Here is a 20,427-nt window from a genome sequence, read left to right as displayed (position 1 = left end):
AACTCTCTTATGAAGCAGGTATAAGGAATATTATTATCCCCATTTAAAAGATAAGAAACTAAGGCTCCCAGAGATTTAGCACTTGTATTCTTTCCTCTATACATTCTTATTTTTTTTAAATCCTCATCTTCTGTATTAGTATCAATTCTAAGACAGAAAAGTGGCAAGGGCTAGGCATTTGGAGTTAAGTGACTTGCCCAGAGGCATACAGCTAGAAGAAACTGAAGCCAAGTTTGAACCCAGGATCTCCATTCTCCAGGTCTGACTTTCTATTCCCTGAGTCACCTAAATGCCATTTATATTCATTTTCAAACTGAGCTTCAGAAAAAAAACCAGATGTTTTCTTCTTATTAAACTGAACTGTACTTCTGTTCTGTGACTCAAAACAACAACAATCACCATAATTCAGGAACTAGAAGAAAGCAAATCATAAGGAGATCATAGAATCATAAAATTGCACTTCAAAGGGATTTCAGAGGTTATCTAATCCAACCTTTACAAAGGTGGCGGTTAAATTTGCCCACAAAGTACACTGCATTTTCTGTTTGGAAGACAGGGAGGGGAGTGGGTTCAGATCTGTGATTTCATTGTTGCAGGAAACTCCCTCCACTGTGCAGATACACGATTTGTTTCCAAGTGAGACTTACCTATAGCATTGATTGTTTACATGACTGGCCCATGATTATGTGGGTAGCATATGTTAGAGGCAATACTCGAACTTCACATCAAGATTGGCCCATTATCCAGAAAGGGCAAGTTGCTTCTATGAGATGAATTAGAGAATAAGGTTCTGGCAATAGGGATTGTTTTGTTCTTTGTATATGTATTTCTAGAACCCAACTACAGTGCCTGATCTATAGAAGATGCTTAATAAATACTTTTTGGCTGATTATTTAATTTAATAAAGTGGACTGAGCTGCTGGTCATTTTGCTGAAGACAATAAATCCTTCAGTATAATAGAATTGGGAATTGATGTTGTAGATACCCATGCAAAAATATTTTGAGATATTCTCAAAAGAATCTTCAGCATCTGCTTCAAAGGAACTTTGAATCAATGTCCACCATCTTATAAACCTGTTTAATGTGGAAAAAAAGAATCAAAGCTCTACTACCTCATCCCCTAGCTACGGGTAAAACAAATCACATACAAACTATAGTTAAATAATGAATTAAGAACTTCTGGAAAGGCAGCAAGGGAATTTTTAGCCCAGCTTAACCCATCTACTCCTCCCTTTTTTTTTTCCCATAAGAAAAGTCAGACTTGATCTTTTCTTTGTTGTGGGAACTATACTCAGATTATTTGGCATGTATAAATTTAATTTTTTACCAATAGGCATTTATTAAAATCCCTTCTCTTTGCAGGGCATAATAAGGAATTTTTGAAGAAAAGTGAACCTGCAAGGTGGTATGGGAAGAATGAGGACCACCCCTAAAGGGGTTTGTGCCATTTGCTATGGTGAGCCCCACCATTTTGTTGGATGGCAGATGTGGAATATAAATCCATGTTAAAAGTGTCCAAAAGAATCAAGGGTAGAGAAAAGGACAGCTGGTTTTTACTAGGGAGCCAGGAATGTATTTGTTTTATAGTTTATGAGAGCCTCAGGTATCAGTGTTGGAGATAACACACCCTACGTGAGCCATCTTAGAATTCTGCAAAATGGTGGCTCCTCATGGTTTTGTCTGTGGTTTGTTTTTTTTTTCCCTCTGAAGCCATCCCACACACTAAGACACTTTCCCCAAGACAAGGGGATTGTCCCGCGGGTCCATTTCCCTAAGGTTACTAACTGCTCTCTCGACCATTCTCCATGCTTCTTCTTTCCTTTATCAGGAAGTGGTCATTATTTGTCCATAAGAGTCAACTCTTATCTTCCGCCTCTGGTTCCTAGAAGAAAGTATCACTGGGGGAAAAAACATTTCTGAATGATGGTGGAAACATTCTTTTTTTAAAGAGCCGGACCCAGGAGGAGTTAAACCCAGGTGCCCTCTACTGGCCAGAGGGGGGAGAGGAGGAAGGGAGTTAGGAGGGAGAGATGAGCAAGATAGATAAATCCAAGGCACCAGGCGAGGGATTTCATCTCCAGCCCAAAGAGAAGGCTGAGTCATGTGGGCTTGGTTTGGAAAAGATAATCTCTCAGATGAGCTCCGGAAATCAGGGCAAGCCTCCTTGGGAGCAGACAACCCGGGCGGAGAACTGTCCTGTTGTTACTCAAGTTCCAGTGTTGTAAGAAGAGAGCCATTTTAGAAGAAGAAGGAGAAGGAGAAGGAGGAGGAGGAACAAATTGATTTCCCTTTGTGGAAACAAGCAACAGCTCCATCACTGAAAATTTCTTTTTCTCAAACTATTCAATTTGGTAGAAAAGAGACAATTCAGGAAAGGGTTGTGGAGATTGCTGAACCTCATAATTTTTCCATCCAGACAGTGTTGTGCAAGCTTGGGCCAGAAAGACTGATTAAGACCTTGCCTCAGAATTGAACAGGAAGGGATCCAGTGAACTATACAGAAAGGCTTACTTTGAAAAGAACAGTGGAGGAGAACCATTGGAAAGGAGTCTGTGTTTTAGTATTAATGGCCAAGTCACCTCAAACTCACCTTATGGATGGCATTTTAAGGGCTGATTCAAGGCACCTTTCTCACAGTATTCTAGTGAATTTAGGAAGAAAAAAATTATCACCCTCCATTTTATAAATGAGAAATTGGAAAGATAGGTGAGAGGTATATTTAGGGTGGAACAGCTACTAAGTCAGAGCCAAGATTCAAATCTACTGAATCCCAAACTAGTTCTCTGTGATGTTGTGGGTAGAGTCCTAGGTCCCAGTTATGGAGCATAGGAGCATAGCTTTATTAGAATTAAAGGGCATTTCAAGGTCATTCAGTTTATCCATATTATTTTACAAATGAGGCGCAGACAGTTCTGTGATTTGCCCAAGATCACACAGTTAAGTGAAGAATCAGAATTTTAACCCAAATCCTCTAATTCTAGTATTGGGATTAATTGTTCTTTAAATGTTTGATAGAATTTATGTGAATCCATCTGACCCTGGAGATTTTTTCTTAGGGAGTTCATCAATGGCTTGTTCACTTTCTTTTTCTGATATGGGATTATTTAAGGATTCTAATTCCTCTTTTGCTAATCTGGGCGATTTGTATTTTTGTAAATATTCATCCATTTCACTTAGATTGACAGATTTATTGACATATAATTGGGCAAAATAGCTCCCAATGAGTGCTTTAATTTCCTCTTCATTGGTAGTGAGTTCACCCTTTCCATTTTTATGTTAATTATTTGATTTCCTTCTTTCCTTTTTTAAAATCAAATTAGCCAAAACTCCATTTTATGTTTTTTTTCACATAAAACACAATCTCATTTATTAGTTCAATGGTTCTTTTATTTTCAATTTTATTAATTTCTCCTTTAATTTTTAGGCAAATCCTCTAATTCTAAATGAATTGCTTTTTTCCTTTGCCTCACATTGTAAGGGAAATCTAGGTTCAAATTCCCCTTCTGACTAACAATGGACCATGTGCAAGTCACTGAGCCCTGGTTTTTTGGTCTATAAAATGGGAAGAGTAGTAGATAGATACCTCTCAGGGTCATTGTGAGTCTCAAGTAAGATATCATATACATTATGTGTACAGTGTATAAAGAAAGTGCTGGATAAATGTTGCTTGCTATCATTATACTATTAGAATGCTATTTTCATACCACCAGAATAGGGATTCCAAGGATAGCTTTGAAGCACTGGGAATATATTAAAGTACTCCCCCACCTGCCCGGGTTAGGTTTAGGAAATTGAAGAAATCAGAAATTGTTCATCCACATTCCAAATCTAAGTTGACTTAGTATTAAATATCCTTCACTTTATGTTGTAACTGGGATGGGCCTTTGGAAGAATTACATGAAACTTGTTTCCAATGCTTTCCCAATAGTGTAATGAACCCTGGCTGAATTTCTACTGATCAGTAAACCAAAAAAAAGGCTTGTGTCTTTGCCATCATTTTTTATATATTCAGTTACTACCTAGTATGATGCATTTGGAAGTTACTCTGTTTTCCAAATGTTATTGGATGATGTCATTAACTCCTAAAACACCCAGCTGTGCTAATCAGTGGGAAAAAATAGACAAATGAATCCTCTGGAGGTGTTAGCAACAAAAAGGAGGAAGGGAGGCCACAGATAAATGATGAAAATCATATTGAGAAGTTTTAGAAATGTTCTTTTCTAATGCTATAATTACAGCCAGCTTTCCTGTTTTAGCAACCATGGAGGGGTGGGGTGGGGGTGAGAATGGTGGGGATAAGAGACACATGGCATTTGAAAGGAGATATCAAACTACCAGGGGAATTGAGACAGGAGAGGGAGGTTTAGGCTGAAAACCTCAAATCATCACCTAACAACGGAGGGAAAGAATAAATTTTAAAAAGTGCTGAAGAAGCCATTGAAGGAGCTCATACTTTTAGCCTTTGGGGGAAAAGATTTAGTAATCTGGTACAACTTGATTTCACCTAGATGGTATTTGAATCATTTGCTAGAAAATAAACAGACACTGAACACATTGTCACAGCTAGTATTGAAATTGTTTGACCTTGTGTAACAGCAGTCATACTCAGAGGTTAGTCTGTACACTGAACACGTATACAAAATGAAGCAAAGAATTGAGCCAACTGACCCAGTAACTCCACTGTGGACATTATACCCAGAAAGTGCTATAAAAAACAAACTGTTTTCTGCCCAAAGATGGTCAGAGTAGCCTTATATATAATCACAAACAACAATAACAAACCACAAGTAGAAGCAATTTATATATTCCTCAATGGGGAAATAAACAAATTGTGGTACACTCATGTAATGGAATATTTAATATTGTAAATGTATATTCTGTAATATAATGTAATACCATGGGTAGTTAGGTGGTACAGTGGATAGAATTCAGTGTCTGAAACCAGGAAGACTTGAGTGTGAATATCTGGCATTGGCTATCTACTAGCTGGGTGACCCTGGGCAAATCACTTTACCCTGTTTGCCTCAGTTTCCTCATCTGTAAAATTACTGGAAAATGAAATGCAAAGCACTCTAATATCCTTGCCAAGAAAAATTCAAAGACTCAGACTTGATTGAAATATGACTGAACAAATACTATAAACCTGGAAAGATCTGTATGAAATGCTACAAAGAAAAGGAGAACCAGGAAAATGGGGTACATATTGAGGATGATCACATAAGGAAAAGTGAATGAGAAAGAATAGACATGGGAAGAATAAGCATTTAAATAGTACCTACTGTTTCCCAGGCACTTTAGAAATATTACCTCATTTTGTTCTCACAACAGTCTAGGGAGATAGGCTTGATTATTATTGTCTTTTTTTTTTAACAGAGGAGGAAACTGAAGTAGACAAAAGTTAAATGGCTTGTCCAAGGTCACACAGCTAGTAAAACAGTTACTTTTTAAAAAAAATTAGAATATTTTTCAATTATTCAGGCTGTTTTTCCTTTCCTATCCTCACTCTTCCCACATGAACATTCTTGATTCATCTCTGGAATTTTAAAGGAATATTGTATGTCTTAAATTATCCTGATAAATTACTCTAATTTTCCTATCTCTTTTTGCATGTATAGATATAGATAGAGGCAAGTTTTACAAACTCAACCTTCCAGATATAGGAATATAATTTTTAGCTTTGTGCAATAAAAAAAAAATGTGTTGATTTTATTAATGAAGCCATTAGAACAGTTGAAAAATTGAGGCTAGAGCTGTGTCTATTCTAATCTCAGACAGTTACTGGCTGTGTGACCCAAGGCAAGTCCCTTAATCTCTGTTTGCCTTAATCCACTGGAGAAAAGGAAATGGCAAACCACTATAGTATTTTTGTCAAGAAAACTCTATGGAGAGTATTGGTTTGCTATGGGGTCATGAAGAGTCAGGCATGACTGAACAACAACAACAAATTCTAGTTGTATGTATGTGTGCATAAGTCTTATAGATGTTTGAGCCTTCATTCTCCTCTCCCCCATCCAGAATAACCTAAATCCTGAAATATCCAGAAAATAAAAACAAAACTGGAGATTTGGTCTTGACTTAGCCATTTGTCTTAGTTTCTCTACATTAATTCCCACCTCAGGTATTGGCCAGAAGAAGCAGACAGAGCTCAGTTTATTAGACTGTTGAGAAGGCCTTCTTTAAGGGCTATTGTTTACTCCCAGAGTAGTTAGTATATAGTGGCATTTCTATTTACATTTCTTCCGATGCCAAAGACTTTGAGGTCTGGGCCAGAGAGCAAAGGAAATGCAGACACACAGAGAGCCAAATGCATGGTGATTGCCCCTTTCCTGAAGCTCAGAGTTCAGCAAGAGCTACTTCAACTCGAACTGCTGTGGTCTCGAGCAAGTTAAACTCTCTCAGCTGTTTGAGAAAAGATTTATTGAGCCAAGGAGAAAACGGTCTGAACAGGACAGTGTCTAACTCGATTTAAGTTACTGAAACAGTCTCTGCCTTTGAATCTTGAATAGGGTGAAGTGGTATCCCAGTGAGTCAGCTGTTATCACTGCAGTCTAGAAACTGGCCTCCATTGTGACAAAAAAAAATAGAAGAGGCATTAAGTACACAGAGTAAATACATAAAGAAAATTTCCCCAGGTTTTTCTCATGGTAACCTGGGATGGAAGCACATGATGAATATGTATGTATCAATCTGAAATAAATGTAAACTGTCTCCTGGCTTATAAACATCCTTGCCCTTAGCTTCCTTTCAGAGCTGAAGGCTGGGTGTGGGGGAATGGAGGAGAGGAATACTCCATCTTGGTTGCTCTTCCTGGTGGTTGGAATGGATTTCTATCAAATGGAATAAATAGCAAGAAACAGAAGCCATGTCCTAGATTAGCCTCTTCTGACCTACAGAAAAGGGGGTGCAGATTTTAATTCAATTCAACCACAAACATTTACTAAATGACTACAAAGCCCAAGGCATGAAGCTAAATCTAGGGGAAGAAAGAGATGAAAACCAAACAGTCCTCCAAGTCAAGGAGCTTAGATCTGCTGTATCTTACTGTTAGAAAAACATCTATTAAATAACTATTATTTGCGGATATCAGAGCAGTGGATAAGAGAGCTGACCCTAAAGTCATGAAGATCTCAAGTCCTGATTCTGTTATGTATTGCCTGGGCAACTCTGGCCTAATCACTTAATATCTGTGTCCTATGAAAAATTTAAAATATATATATATATTTAAAGTTATCAAATATCTATTTTTTTCTCCACACCATTGCTTACATTTGAAAAAAGAAAGAAAAAAATATTTTGGAAAAAATCTGGCTAGTCAGGCAAACCAAACAAAAACCAAACCCAAACCACCTCTCTCATTGGTCATGTTCAAAAAAGGATTCATCTCAGTCTGCATCCCGAATCCCTTCATCTCTCCTGTCAGAAAATGAGCAGCCTTCTTTATCAGGGCTTCTCTGAGTCATTGTACTCATCAGAGTTCTCAGTCTTCAAAGTTATTTCCTAGGCAGCTTTCTAAGACTGCCATCTAGAACAGTTGCTAAGATTAGCATTAGTAGAGGGAGTTTCTTCAAGGGGACTTCCCTACTCCAGTGAAATCAGAGATCTGGACAGAAGTATGCAGAGATGTGAGAGCTGGATAAGACTGTAGGATTCATGATAAAACCCCTTATTCGATAGATAAGCTAAATTATGCACTGAGCTGCTACAAGCCACAACAAGGATGCACTGGCTCCTGATGTCTAGTGTTTTTGCATTCCTCCCATAGGCAGGCACAAGCTCTTTGCTGTTTGGATCCACCTAGAAGAATAGGGGTTTATGCATATTTCCCATACATGTAGTCTGTGCATATATATTATATTATATATTATTTATATTAAAGTATATATTATGTATTTTATATTTTATGTCATATGTTGTATTAAATTATATTAAGCTATGTATTATATATTGATTTATATGGTTATAAAATATAATGTATATTCACTGACAATATATTCATGTATACTACACATGTAATGTCTGTGTCCTATGGCAAAATTTTTTTTAACAAAAAATATTCATGTATACTATACACATAGTAATTCATAGTATACACGAATGTATTGTCTGCACAGTGTGTGTGTTGTATATTTGTGTTTCTCTATATAAATAGATGCATGAATCTGTCTGTTTATATATATATATATATTCATACATATGTTCATTCCTATAGGTTTCTCTGGGAGTTAGACACACATGTATGTGTTTCTTGTATACATGTGCATGCATGTAATACGTGTCTATATATGTGTGGATAGACACACAAACACAAAGATTTGTGTTCTGTCTTGTAAATTCAAGAATACAAAATAGTCATATATATATATATATATATATATATATATATACATATATTTGCTATAAACTTCTCATTAATGGTAGCCTGGACTATGTTTTTAGATTCTCTTCTTTATATTCCCTTAGAATACATGGCAGGGGGGCAGCTGGGTAGCTCAGTGGATTAAGAGTCAGACCCAGAAATGGGAGGTTCTGGGTTCAAATTTGCCCTTAGACACTTCCTAGCTGTGTGACCCTGGGCAAGTCACTTAAGCCCCATTGCCTAGCCTTTACTGATCTTAAGATGGAAGTTAAGGGTTGTTTTTTTTTTTAAAGGAATACAAAGCTCAGAATAGATCTCCATGAAATATGTGTTGAATAAATGAATGAACTTTCTTTGGGAGGATGTATTACTTATTTGTGAGGTCTGGATCTAGGAGAGGCAGGGAGGTATTAATGCTAACTCCTAGCTCCTTGTCCCTTGGATTTTGGCTTTCTTTATCATCAGGAAGGTTCAAATCGTTCTCCAATGACTGACTAGGGACATGTTGGTGACCTTGGGCTTTGAGGAGTCTTTGTGACAGATTCTCTGTCAACACCAGTCCAGCTAAGTCTGAAGAGACTCATCACCTGGTTGATCACAAGGTTATGCATTTTTTTAACCAAGAGCATCTCATGAAGAGTGTATGCATGGTTTGGAGGGTGTGTGATATGTATAGAAGAGAGAGTGCTTGAAGCAACAAAAATCAGAGATTTTTGCTCTATCAGAACATCACCATGGCCAGAGATTCCAGTGTAAATATCCTGGTTCTATGTAGGGAAAGGTAGTTTAAGAATAAATCTTTTTTATGGGACAACTAGACAGCTCAGTAGATAGAGAGGCAGGTCTAGAGGTGAGAGGTTCTGGGTTCAACTCTAGCCCCTAATACTTCCTGCCTGTTTGACTCCCCCCAAGTCACCTAATCCCCATTGCCTAGCCCTTACTGCTCTTTTGCCTTGAAACCAATATTCAGTATCAATTCCAAGTCAGAAAGGTTTTTTAAAAAGGATTTTAGAGGTAGTTGTTTTTTTTTTTAAGGAAAGAAATCTTTCCACAGAGAAACATTGAGTGAGTATTGTAAAATGGATGAGATTTGGAATTTGAACATGTGGTTTTTGCCCTCCAAGTGTGAGTTGTTGGGACAATTCCATTGACTCCTTTAGTATCTGTTTCATTATGTATAAAAATGAGGACGATAATCTGATTAACTACAGAAGATAGTAGGAAGAACGTTGGAATTACAGTTTGAGAACCAGGGTGTGAATTCTGACTCTTAACTGGGTGATCTTGGACAAGTCACTCCAATTCTCTAAGCCTCTGCTTTCCCTCTTCTAAAGAGGGTAGGATTAGATACAATCTAAGACACTTGGTAGCTCTAACTCTTGTGAAATTCTTTTGTCAGAAAAGTAAGGAAGGCTTTTTAAATCCTAGAAGTTCAGCAACATTTCTGCCATCAGGGCTGCATATCCTGTTTCCTAGGCAGTTAAGGGGACCTGGAACTATTAGCTTCCTGAGTCACTGAATGATAAATGCCAATCTCCTCCCTGCTCAGTGACTGTTTTGTGTTCTTGAATTTACAAGACAAAACACAGACCTGTGATGGGCTCACTTCTTCCATTGGAACAGAAAGAATTTGAAGTTTCCCTACACTAGCAAACACCAAAGTACTTACATCATACCTGGATAGCTGACTGCGGGGGTAAGACTTGAGAACAGAAAAGTTGCCTTCTTTTGCCTTCTTTGACATCTACCCTCCCACTGTAGTAATTCTGAGAATGGAAGTCGCTCAGACTTTTTGAAGACACTACCAAATAGCGTGGCAAGGCAGCTGGAATTTGAGACAGAAAAACCTGGGTGGGAATCAACCCCCTCCCTTCCCTAATGTTATTTACTGAATGACTTTGGATGAGTCACTTAACTTTTCCAAGACTATTTCCTTTTTTAAAAATGGTTTTAATAATACTTGAAGTTTTTACCCAGGATTATTCCAAAGGCTTTTATAATGTGAGGAGTTATTATTAGGGCTACCATCTGCCAACCCCTTCTCTACCCATGTGCTAGGTTAGGTGATAGGAACCAGAATGCTTTAATTTGGACAAAAATTCAGTGTTGATTTTGAGTTGATTTGCAGAACTTCTGTCTAGAGATTTGTTTGTGAAAGACAGGGCCTCTAATTCCAGAGGTATTATGCGTGACCTAGATTTGGGGAAGAGAGGCATTGAATAGTCAGTCAGCTTTAAATTGCTCTTACTTCTTGCTATCTTACCTCTGAGACTCATTATACAACCATGTATAAATTAATTAAAAAATAACAAATAACTTTTATATAGCACTTCAAGATTTATAAAGTGCTTTACATATGTTAAATAATTTCCTCCTCACAACAACTATATTATAAACTGGTGCTATTATTATCCCCATTTTACAAATCACAAAACTGAAGTAGAAAGAAATTAAATGACTTCACCAGGGTCATAGATCTAGTAGCTGAAGTCAGATTCAGAATCAAGTCTTCCCAATTCTAAATTCTCCAGTCAATCCTACTTGACATCTAGCTTTGCAGATAGATCATAATAATCTCTTAAACTCCTAAGGAGACTGTGTCTCCCAGTATTTTTTATAAATTTCTCTGGTACAGAACATGCCCAGGTATTCCCTGCCTTCTTCTAACAGACCATGTGTGTGCCTTGGCACTTGGTCTCTTTGGGGAAGATGAAATTCCTACCTGTGTTTAAACTCTGCAGCAATTTATCATTAAATGGACTTCTAGTTTTTCTATGACACAGAAAACCACCAGTGCCCTCCAGTTCTTCCATGCTTCCTCCAGTGATAGGACTAGGGGGAGCTTTTTAAAGCTTGTTCTCTTGCTTTAACTTTCCCATGTGGCAAATAGTGCTCTCTGTCACCAAATGGACGTGGTGATGGAGTGGTTGTGGAACATCGGCAGTGGTTTTCTTTCCCACTCTGTGGTAGCTTCCACATGTAGCATATACGCTCTGTGAGCTATGCTCTGGCCCCTGGTTGCCTTTTCTGATTTGTGTTTTCGTACTGGAGAAGGTGAGGCAACATTTGGAGGTGAATGCTCTGACTTGTTTGACCTGCTGAATTGAAAAGTTCTGGATCTGAGGGTCCGAGGAATGGAGCATCAAGATAATCATTTCTGATTAGAGGAAGAATCCAAGCAAAACTGAGCTGACTTGCCAGAAGCCATGAACTTTAATGGAGAGAATGCAGAATCAAGACAAAATGTAAAATTTTGGAAGTAAATGTTCAAAATGCAAAACATGTCATCATCAGCAGTCTTACATACCACTTCATGTTTAGAAGAAGGTCAAGTATCAGCCTCCTAGCAGAATGTAACAATAGTTGTAGGTTAAGTTACTGAAAACCGTTTTTCATCATTCTGTCCATGTATCCATCCACTCTCTGCATCTGTGTTCTTTATAATTTTATAATTATAGGAAATGCCTATTCCTCATTCCTATTGGGCAAAGTAGCTTTGAACTCTCCCTTTTTGTGAGGGCCTAGAGATGAATTACAATCTAAACTTTAAATCATTTCACTTCAGGGATCCAGGAGGAAGCCAGCAGCAGTTATTAATGTTAGATTTGTACCCAGGATTGTTCTTTCTGTAGACATGCTTATAGTGGGTGCTTAATTAAGACTGATGGCCAATTAGCTCATACTTCTATCAAAGATTCAGAGCACAGGGGGAAGGACTGGCCCCAGCAAGAAGGGCCACCTCTTCCTTAGATGCTGGAGCTAGAGAATGCAGATGATGCAGATGAGTTCTTATGTGCGGAGTAGAAGAAAAAAGAGAATGAATAACAGATGACCTAAATAGATCAATCAGTCAGTCAACATGAATACAATGATTAAGCTCTGATTAGGTTCCAGGGACTAGTTCTGGAACACACAAAAAGGTCCAAAGTTTTCCTGCTCTCAAGGAACTCATGTTTCAACAGGTAGACAATAGGCATATAACTATGTATATACAAAATATATGCAGGGTTTATAGAAAGTAATCTTAGAGATGGAATTGCTAACCTTTTTGGGTCAAGGACCCCTTTGGAAGCCTATGAACACCTCAGAAAAATGTTTCATTGTCTATATTCATAAATGAATGAAATGTTAAATTTCATTTAGAGGCTAGTGAAAATAAAGCTATAGCTATTTATATATATAATATAATATTTATAATTTTCTAATCCAAATTCAGAGACCCCCTGAAATGTATCTGTGGATGCACTAGGATCCATAGAATCATTGATCCCATCCACCTGGGAATCTAAGACCTTCTTGTCTTAGAGAGGAAGGACTAGCAAGTGGTTGCTGATGAGGGCCTGTACCCAGTGAATGGCAAGAAGAAGATGTTAAAGGAAATTAAGAAAGTAGAAATGACAAGACTTGACAAAAGATTGGACCTGTGGGTTGTGTGCAAGTGAGGAGTCAAGAGTGACTGAGATTGGCAACCTAAGTATCTGGGAGGATGATGGTACCCTTGATGGTTATAGGAAAATTGTGAAAAAGGGAGGATTCAAGAAAACAATGAGATGTGTTTTGAATATTTTGAGTTTGATAAATCATCTGCAAAGAGATGAATAACTGAATCCTTGGGCACTGATGAGATTACCAATTGAGATAGCCTAGAGGGAGAAAAAAGGTAAGAGGGCCAAGATGAAGTCTTGGGAGATGCCCACAACTAGTGATTGTGACCCAGCTGAAAATTCAGCAAAGGAGACTGAGAAGGAGCAGTCACACAGGTAGAAGGCTAAAAAGTAGAAAGCAATATCTTGAAAGCTTTGAGAAAAGAGAATATCTAGAAGGTGAATGAACAGTGCCAAAGCAGAGTGTTCAAGAAGGAAGAGGATTAAAGAAGAGGCTTAATTGCCAAAAAAAGATTTGTGCAATGAGCTGAGGAAGACAGACAGGATGGGAACAAGGGTTCACATAGAGGAATTTCCTTTGGCTAAGAGAAGGGCCAGCTCTTCCTGTAAGACAGGAATGAAGAAGAAGGAAATGTGGGAAAATTTCTGACTGATGTGAGGAATAGAGAAGAGGGAGATTTCATAGAATGACATCATTTTTTTCCTATGAAATATGAATTGAGGTCCTCAGTTGAGAGAGTGGGTGGAGGAAGTATGATGAGAGGCTTAAGGAGGGATGAAAAGTTTTGGAATAGCTAGCTGCTCTGGTGGGTGGGATAGCAAACTGATTAAGGATATGTAAAAAGCCTACCATGTTGCAATAAGAACCCAGTTAAGCTATGCAACATAAATTAGGAGTGGGCCCCATTGACACTGGTTCCATGATTTTCACTAGCTCTGATGAGAAACTTGCGAATCAGAGCAAAGGAGGCAAATGTTAGGAGTATTTCAAGGCTGGTATTTGGCAAGGCATGATAGGACAAGGGAGTAAAGATATAGATAAAGCCAAGTTGGACTGAATCACCAAGGGAATGGGATAAGAAAACCAGAGCAGGGGTGTTGGATCAGGAAAGAACCAAATGGGGAAGGAGAGGAGGATATCAAAGACACAGAATTGAGTTAGGGGTAAGGCATAGAATAAGATGGGATGATAAAAGATTGTTATCAGAAAAATTTCATAATTCCTGGATATGGAAGTAGAACCTTTATGAGTCAGGGCAAGATCAAAGCTACAAACCTCTCTATGTGTAGTTGAAGTGAGCTCCTCCATTGTGGGGAAGGGATTGGAGAAGTACAGGTTTGGAATGGTTTGGGTGGAAAATATGGTAATTGATCAAGAAAGAATAAAAAGATTACCCTGTAGCTGGGAGATCCTCGCTGAAATTAGATAACATAAACTAGTAGGGGTGATTTCATGACTTTCTCCAGCAGCCTTTTAGCAGCCTTGGAGTAGGAACAAAGAAGGCAGAGAGTAGATGGGGTCTGACAAGGCAGAACCACTCCAGTATTTTTGCCAAGAAAACTCCAAATGGGATCATAAAGAATAAGTCATTTCAGGGGCAGCTGGGTGGCTCTGTGGATTGAAAGCCAGGCCTAGAGATAGGAGGTCCTAGGTTCAAATCTGGCCTCAGACACTTCCCAGCTGTGTGACCCTGGGCAAGTCACTTGACCCCCATTGCCCAGCCCTTACCACTCTTCTGCCTTGGAGCCAATACACACTACTGATTCCAAGATAGTAGTCAAGAGTTAAAAAAAAAAAAGAATAGGACATTACTAAAACAACTGAACAGCAACAAAGGCAGGACTAGAAATAGGAGAATTGTCCAACTGTTCATTTACCAGGTCACAATTGTGAAGGGTGGAAAGCAAGGTCAGGTGTACAAAAATGCTTCAAATTTACAAATGTATTTTTTCATTTATTCTTTAAACATTGTCTAATATGTGTAGAGCATTTTGTTGGGTGCATGAAGGAGAAACAAAGTTTTGATAAGATAGGCCCTGCCCTCTTGGAATATGTAACTCAGTAAGATATAAAATACAAATACTAATAAGTGTACTAAAGAGTTGCAGGAACTACATATAGTTCCTGGGAAAAGGTCATTAAGGGAGGGAAAGTCAGGGAACAGAGAAAGCTGTAAAGTCTTGGCATTCCAGTAAATAAAAGATAACAATAACAACAATAGCTATTGCTTTAAGATTTCCAAAGTGCTTTACAAATATTAACTTATTTTCATCCTGACAACAACTTTCGACTCTTTGAGGTAGCTGTTATTATTCCTGCTTCACAGATGAGTTAACTGAGTCACAGAGAGGTTAAGTGACTTGCCCAAGGTCAGATAGCTAGTAAATGTCTGAGGTTGGATTTGAACATGTCTTCTTGATTCCAAGTCCAGAGCTCTAGCTATTGTGCCAGGTAGAAATTTGGAAGAGGGTGAGGAAAAATATTTCACACAAAGTAAACTACCTGGGCAAAAACTCTCCTGGTTGATTAAGTGAGTGATCATTATACTGTAGTTGCATTCATTGTTTGGTTAAGGCATCAATTAATCCACAAATATCTATAGAGCATGGAGAATGTATAAAACTGGGCAGGAGGCCCATTTCAAATGTTTAAGTGGATGTTAATAAATTAAATGAAATAATAATGGCCAAACTAAAGGATAGCCAAATGCTTTCCTTGTAAAATGGAAAGGGCAGTGAATTTGGAGCCAGAAGGCCTAAACTTTAATCTTATCTTATTGTTGTTCAGCCCTTTCAGTCATGTTTGACTTTATGACCCCATCTGGTGTTTTCTTGACAAAGATACTGGAGTGTCTTGACTGTTCCTTCTCTAGGTCATTCACAACAAAACAAAACTCTTACCTTCTGTCTTGGATATAGTTGGATAGAACCAATTGGATAGAACCAATATTGAGTATTGGTTCCAAGACAGAAGAGCAGTAACAGCTAGGCAACGGGAAACAGCTAGAAAGTGTCTAAGGCCATTTTTGAAACCAGAACTTCCTGTCTCTAGGTTTGGCTCTCAATTCACCGAACCACCTGGCTGTTCCACCTCCAGTTCATTTTACAGATGAGGAAATTGAGGCAAACAGGATAAAGTGACTTACCCAGGGTCACCCAGCTAGTAAATGACTGAGGCCAGATTTGAATTTAGGAAGATGAATCTTTTTGACTTGAGGCCCAGTGATCTATACAGTATAAGACCTAGATACCCAGGCTCTGCTACTAATGAGCTATTCACCAAACTTCTCTGGGACTCACTGTCCTGCTCTAGGATAAGCTGATTTCTAAGGTTTCTTCTTGCAGCAGATCTTGTGATTCTATAAGAAATGTCTTGCTCACAAAGCTGAATAAGATTGGATAAACTGAGCAAGGGAGGAGATTAGAGTCGATGATTCAGTCAGCAGTGAGAAGGCATCGGAAGCGCCCAACAAGTGAGGACTAACAGGATGGAAATAACCTGGGGAAATCTCCGAGCTGCTCTTGAGATCCAGGGCTACAACCATCAATCTGCCCATGGTAAAACCTTTGCTCAGTTGATGCAGAAAATGAATAGAGGGGGCAGTTGGGTAGCTCAGTGGATTGAGAGTCAGGCCTAGAGACAGGAGGTCCTAGGTTCAAATCTGGCCTCAGATACTTCCCAGCTGTGTGACCCTGGGCAAGTCACTTGACCCCCATTGCCTAGTCCTTCCCACTCTTCTGCCTTGGAACCAATACACAGTATTGACTCCAAGACGGAAGGTAAGGGTTTAAAAAAAAAAGAAAATGAATAGAGACACTCAACATTCCCATTACAAGGAACTCTGGACGACTTCTGAACCTTCTTTTGCCATTCATTGGATCATTCTCTGGGTGATTTGGTGAACAGGTGTGCATTAAAATGTGCCCCTGCCCATAAATGGAGTTTATCGCTTCCTCTGGCCCTGCTCAGCCAAAGGGCAGAGCTGGCATTTTGGGAAGGTGTTTGTGTGCATGTTCTGTGTGTTTGTGTGTGGGGAAATGAAGCAATATCGTGCTCACAGGTATGGACTGCATGTGAGTCATCCTGGAAGTGAAATTATGTCCAATTGGATATGAAACAATTACTCAGACTACTTTCAAGAATGTTCTTGGGAATGAAATAATTTCCTGTTTTTGTCACTGTCTTAACCCAACTACCCACTTACTTAGTGAGTCCACTATTAGTTTCCACCAGAACAAGGAAAAAACAGAATTTACCACCCTTATTCAGGCCCATGTAACCTCTCACCTGGACTATTGCAGTAGCTTTCTAATTGGTCTCCCCAGTTCCAACCTCTGGGAGTTGTATTTTCTACAATCCTCTAAGGATCTGTTGTCAAGTGAGGTGAGACCTCAAAATTAGACCTTGACACTCACCTGTTCAAGAAGCTTTAGTGGCTCTCCATTGCTTGACATTTAAAGCCCTTCACAGTTTGTTTCCAGCCTCTTTCCAGACAGATTTCTCATTAATCCCCGTCACACACTCTACATTCCAGACAAACCAGCCTACTTGTCATTCTCCAAAGATAACATTACATCTCTGGCTTCCAGGCTTTTGTACAGGATATGTCTCCCATGCCTGGAATACATTGATTGCTCACTTCTGCCTTTGAGAATTCCCAGTTTCATTCAAGGCTCAGGTTAAATGCCACCTTAAATGAAGCTCTCTCCTTATTTAATATCCCCTCATCCCCATTATATTTGCATTGTGTCTATTTTATATTGATATATCGGTATCTATAGGGTCACAGAAATGAATCTAGAAATATCTGAGACTGTTTTAGTCATTGGTTCATAGGAATAGAGATTTAGGGACCTTGGAGGGTATGGAGTCCAAACCTATCATTTTACAGATAAGAGAACTAAAGAACAGAGAAATTAAGTGACCTGCCTAAGGTCACATAAGTGGTCAATGTTAGAGCTGGGATTCCAATCCAGGTGCTTAGAATCAGGTCTTTCTTTAAGGCACCCCACTGCCTCATGCTGGTTCCTCTGGGGAGAATATGCTACTTGAAAACAGGGATTATTTCTTTTTTCTTTTCACATGTAGATTCATCTTATTTATTGGGTTTATAGAAATTCTGAGGGAATGGTGGGGAAACAGTTATAAAAATTCCAAGTTTAGCCTTTAAATCAGCTGATATAGCAAAAAGTCCTGGAACCCAACTGTTTTGTATGAATCACTTCCTTCACTAATGTAATGTCTTAAGTACATTTCTTGGGAACTTTAAAAAACTGACTCAGAATGTTGGAGATTGAAGAGACTTTAAACTATATTGTCCAGCTCCTTTTACATTTTCTTTAATTTTTTAAGAGGTATTCTTATTTTTTTAAGAGACATTTATTTTCTTTTCCTTCCAACATCTCCCTCAGAAAAAAAAGCAAAGGAAAACAAAACTCTTGTAACAAATATTTGTGGTCAAGTAAAACAAATTCCAAACACTGGCCATATCCAAAAATATATGTCTCATTATACATCTTGAGTCCATCATCCTCTGTCAAGGGGTCAGTATCATGTATAAGTGCCCTGGAATCATTCCAATGATCAGAATTATTGTCTTTTAGTCTATAATTTTGTTATTATTGTATACGTTCTGGTTCTGCTCACTTCACTCTATATTGGTTCATACAAGTCTTCTCAAGTTTGCTTGAAATTGTCTCTTTTATCACAACAATCCAACTATTGGATGTCCTTTTAGTGTCTAGTAACCATAACAAAAAGGTCTGCTATAAATGTTTTTGAGGATATAGATATTTTTACTTATTCTTTGATGTCTTTGAGGCATAGAGTAGTTGAAGTATTGCAGGGTCAAAGTGTTCACACAATTTAGACCAATCCTCTTTTTTTTTTTTGTAAGCAAGGGAATTGAAGTCTACAGAGGAGTGACTCATTAAAATTATGCGATTCTTTTGTGTCATAAGTATGTGCTCAATAAAGATTAAATTTCAGATAAGCACCATTTCAGAGAAAGAAAATAAATTTAAGATACTTAAATCATTTGGTAAACTTATTTTCATTTTGTAACCTTACTTATTCATTTAAATTCCTACCTTCCCCCTATTTCCCCAGAGGCCTTTGCCTAGATCTCTCAATTACCTTTATAACTCTCTATGCAATGCTGTGTGGGAGTCAGTTTGTACTTGCTTTTAAGTTAAAAAAAAAAACACCACCACCTTATTTTCTGCCTTAGTATCAATTCTAAGACAGAAAAGTGGCAAAGAGTAGGCAACTGGGGTTTAAGTGACTTGCCCAAGATCATATAGCTAGAGAGTGTCTGAGGTCAAATTTGAACCCATATCCTCCTGACTCCAGTCCTTGTCCTCTCATCACTGGCGCTACCTAGCTGCCACTCTTTTACCTACTTCTGAAAGTCAATTTTTCAATTGTCAATAAGCATTTTAACTTTAGAAATCAGAAAATACTTCAAATCAGAGCTTGACTTATTGTTCTGTTGATTGTCTAGACTTAAGACTGTGGGAGAGAAAATGTTCATGTATTTAAACCTAAAAGTATGTCAAGAATATTTTTTTTGGAGAAATATTTTTCAGCACACCACTTCCTCTATCTTGTATTATATTCTTTTGTGTATATGTTGTCTTTACTGGGAGAATGTAAAGTCCTTGGAGGCAGGGACTGGGTTATTTTTATCTTTGTTTTTCCCAGCACCTAGTATAGTGCTTTGCATATAACAGATATGTCCTACTGATACAATATACCTCCAGAGTCAGTGTGTTAAGTATGAGTAGGTGGCACAGTGGATAGAGCTCCAGTCCTAGAGTCACAAGGATCTGGGTTCACATTTGTCCTCAGACATTTCATAGCTCTGTGACCCTGAGCAAGTCACTTAACCAGTTTGCCTAGCTCTTGCCCTTCTACCTTAGAGTTGTTACTAAAAAAGAAAGTAAGAGTTAAAAAAAAAGGTCTGTGTGTTATAGTGGAAAGAGAATAAGGATTGGAATTTGAATCAGATCTGAAGTTCTGGGCACTCTGACTTTTTTGCTCTTTTCTTCCTGACTTGTAAAATTAGGAAAATAATATTTATCTTCCTTATTTAATATGTATGTTAATGGAAGCTATGATTTTGTGATCACTCAAAAGAATTTAATCTTACTGTCCACATAGGGAAAAAAAGAAGAAAGGCTAAGCATTTGTTGTTGTTTAGTCATCCAGTCATGCCTGACTTGGTGACTCCATGATCCATGCCATCCATGGGGCTTTCTTGGCAAAGATACCAGAGTGGTTTACCATTTCCTTCTCCAATGAAGTGGCATGGTGGATAATAATAATGAATACCCTTTATGTGGCATTTTAAAGAACCCTTACCCTCCACTTTAGAGCCAATACTATGTATTGATTCCAAGGCAAAAGAGTGGAAAGGGCTAGGAAATTGGGATTAGGTGACTTGCCCAGGGTCATACAGTTAGGAAGTACCTGGGGTTAGATTTGAACCCAGGCCTTCCAGTCTCTAGGCCTGGTTCTCAATCTACTGAGCCACCCAGCTGCCCCCTTATATGACATTTTAAGGTTGTACTATACAGTACTTAGATTTGTTATATTATTTTTTCTATACAACAGCCTTGTGAGGTACTTGCTATTATAAATCTCATTTTATAGATGAGGGAATGGATTAGCCTCAGGTATCACA

This window comes from Monodelphis domestica, chromosome 1, assembly GCF_027887165.1.
Source record: "Monodelphis domestica isolate mMonDom1 chromosome 1, mMonDom1.pri, whole genome shotgun sequence".
In the NCBI taxonomy this organism is placed as follows: Eukaryota; Metazoa; Chordata; class Mammalia; order Didelphimorphia; family Didelphidae; genus Monodelphis; species Monodelphis domestica.
Note: the sequence above shows the minus strand (reverse complement) of the source record.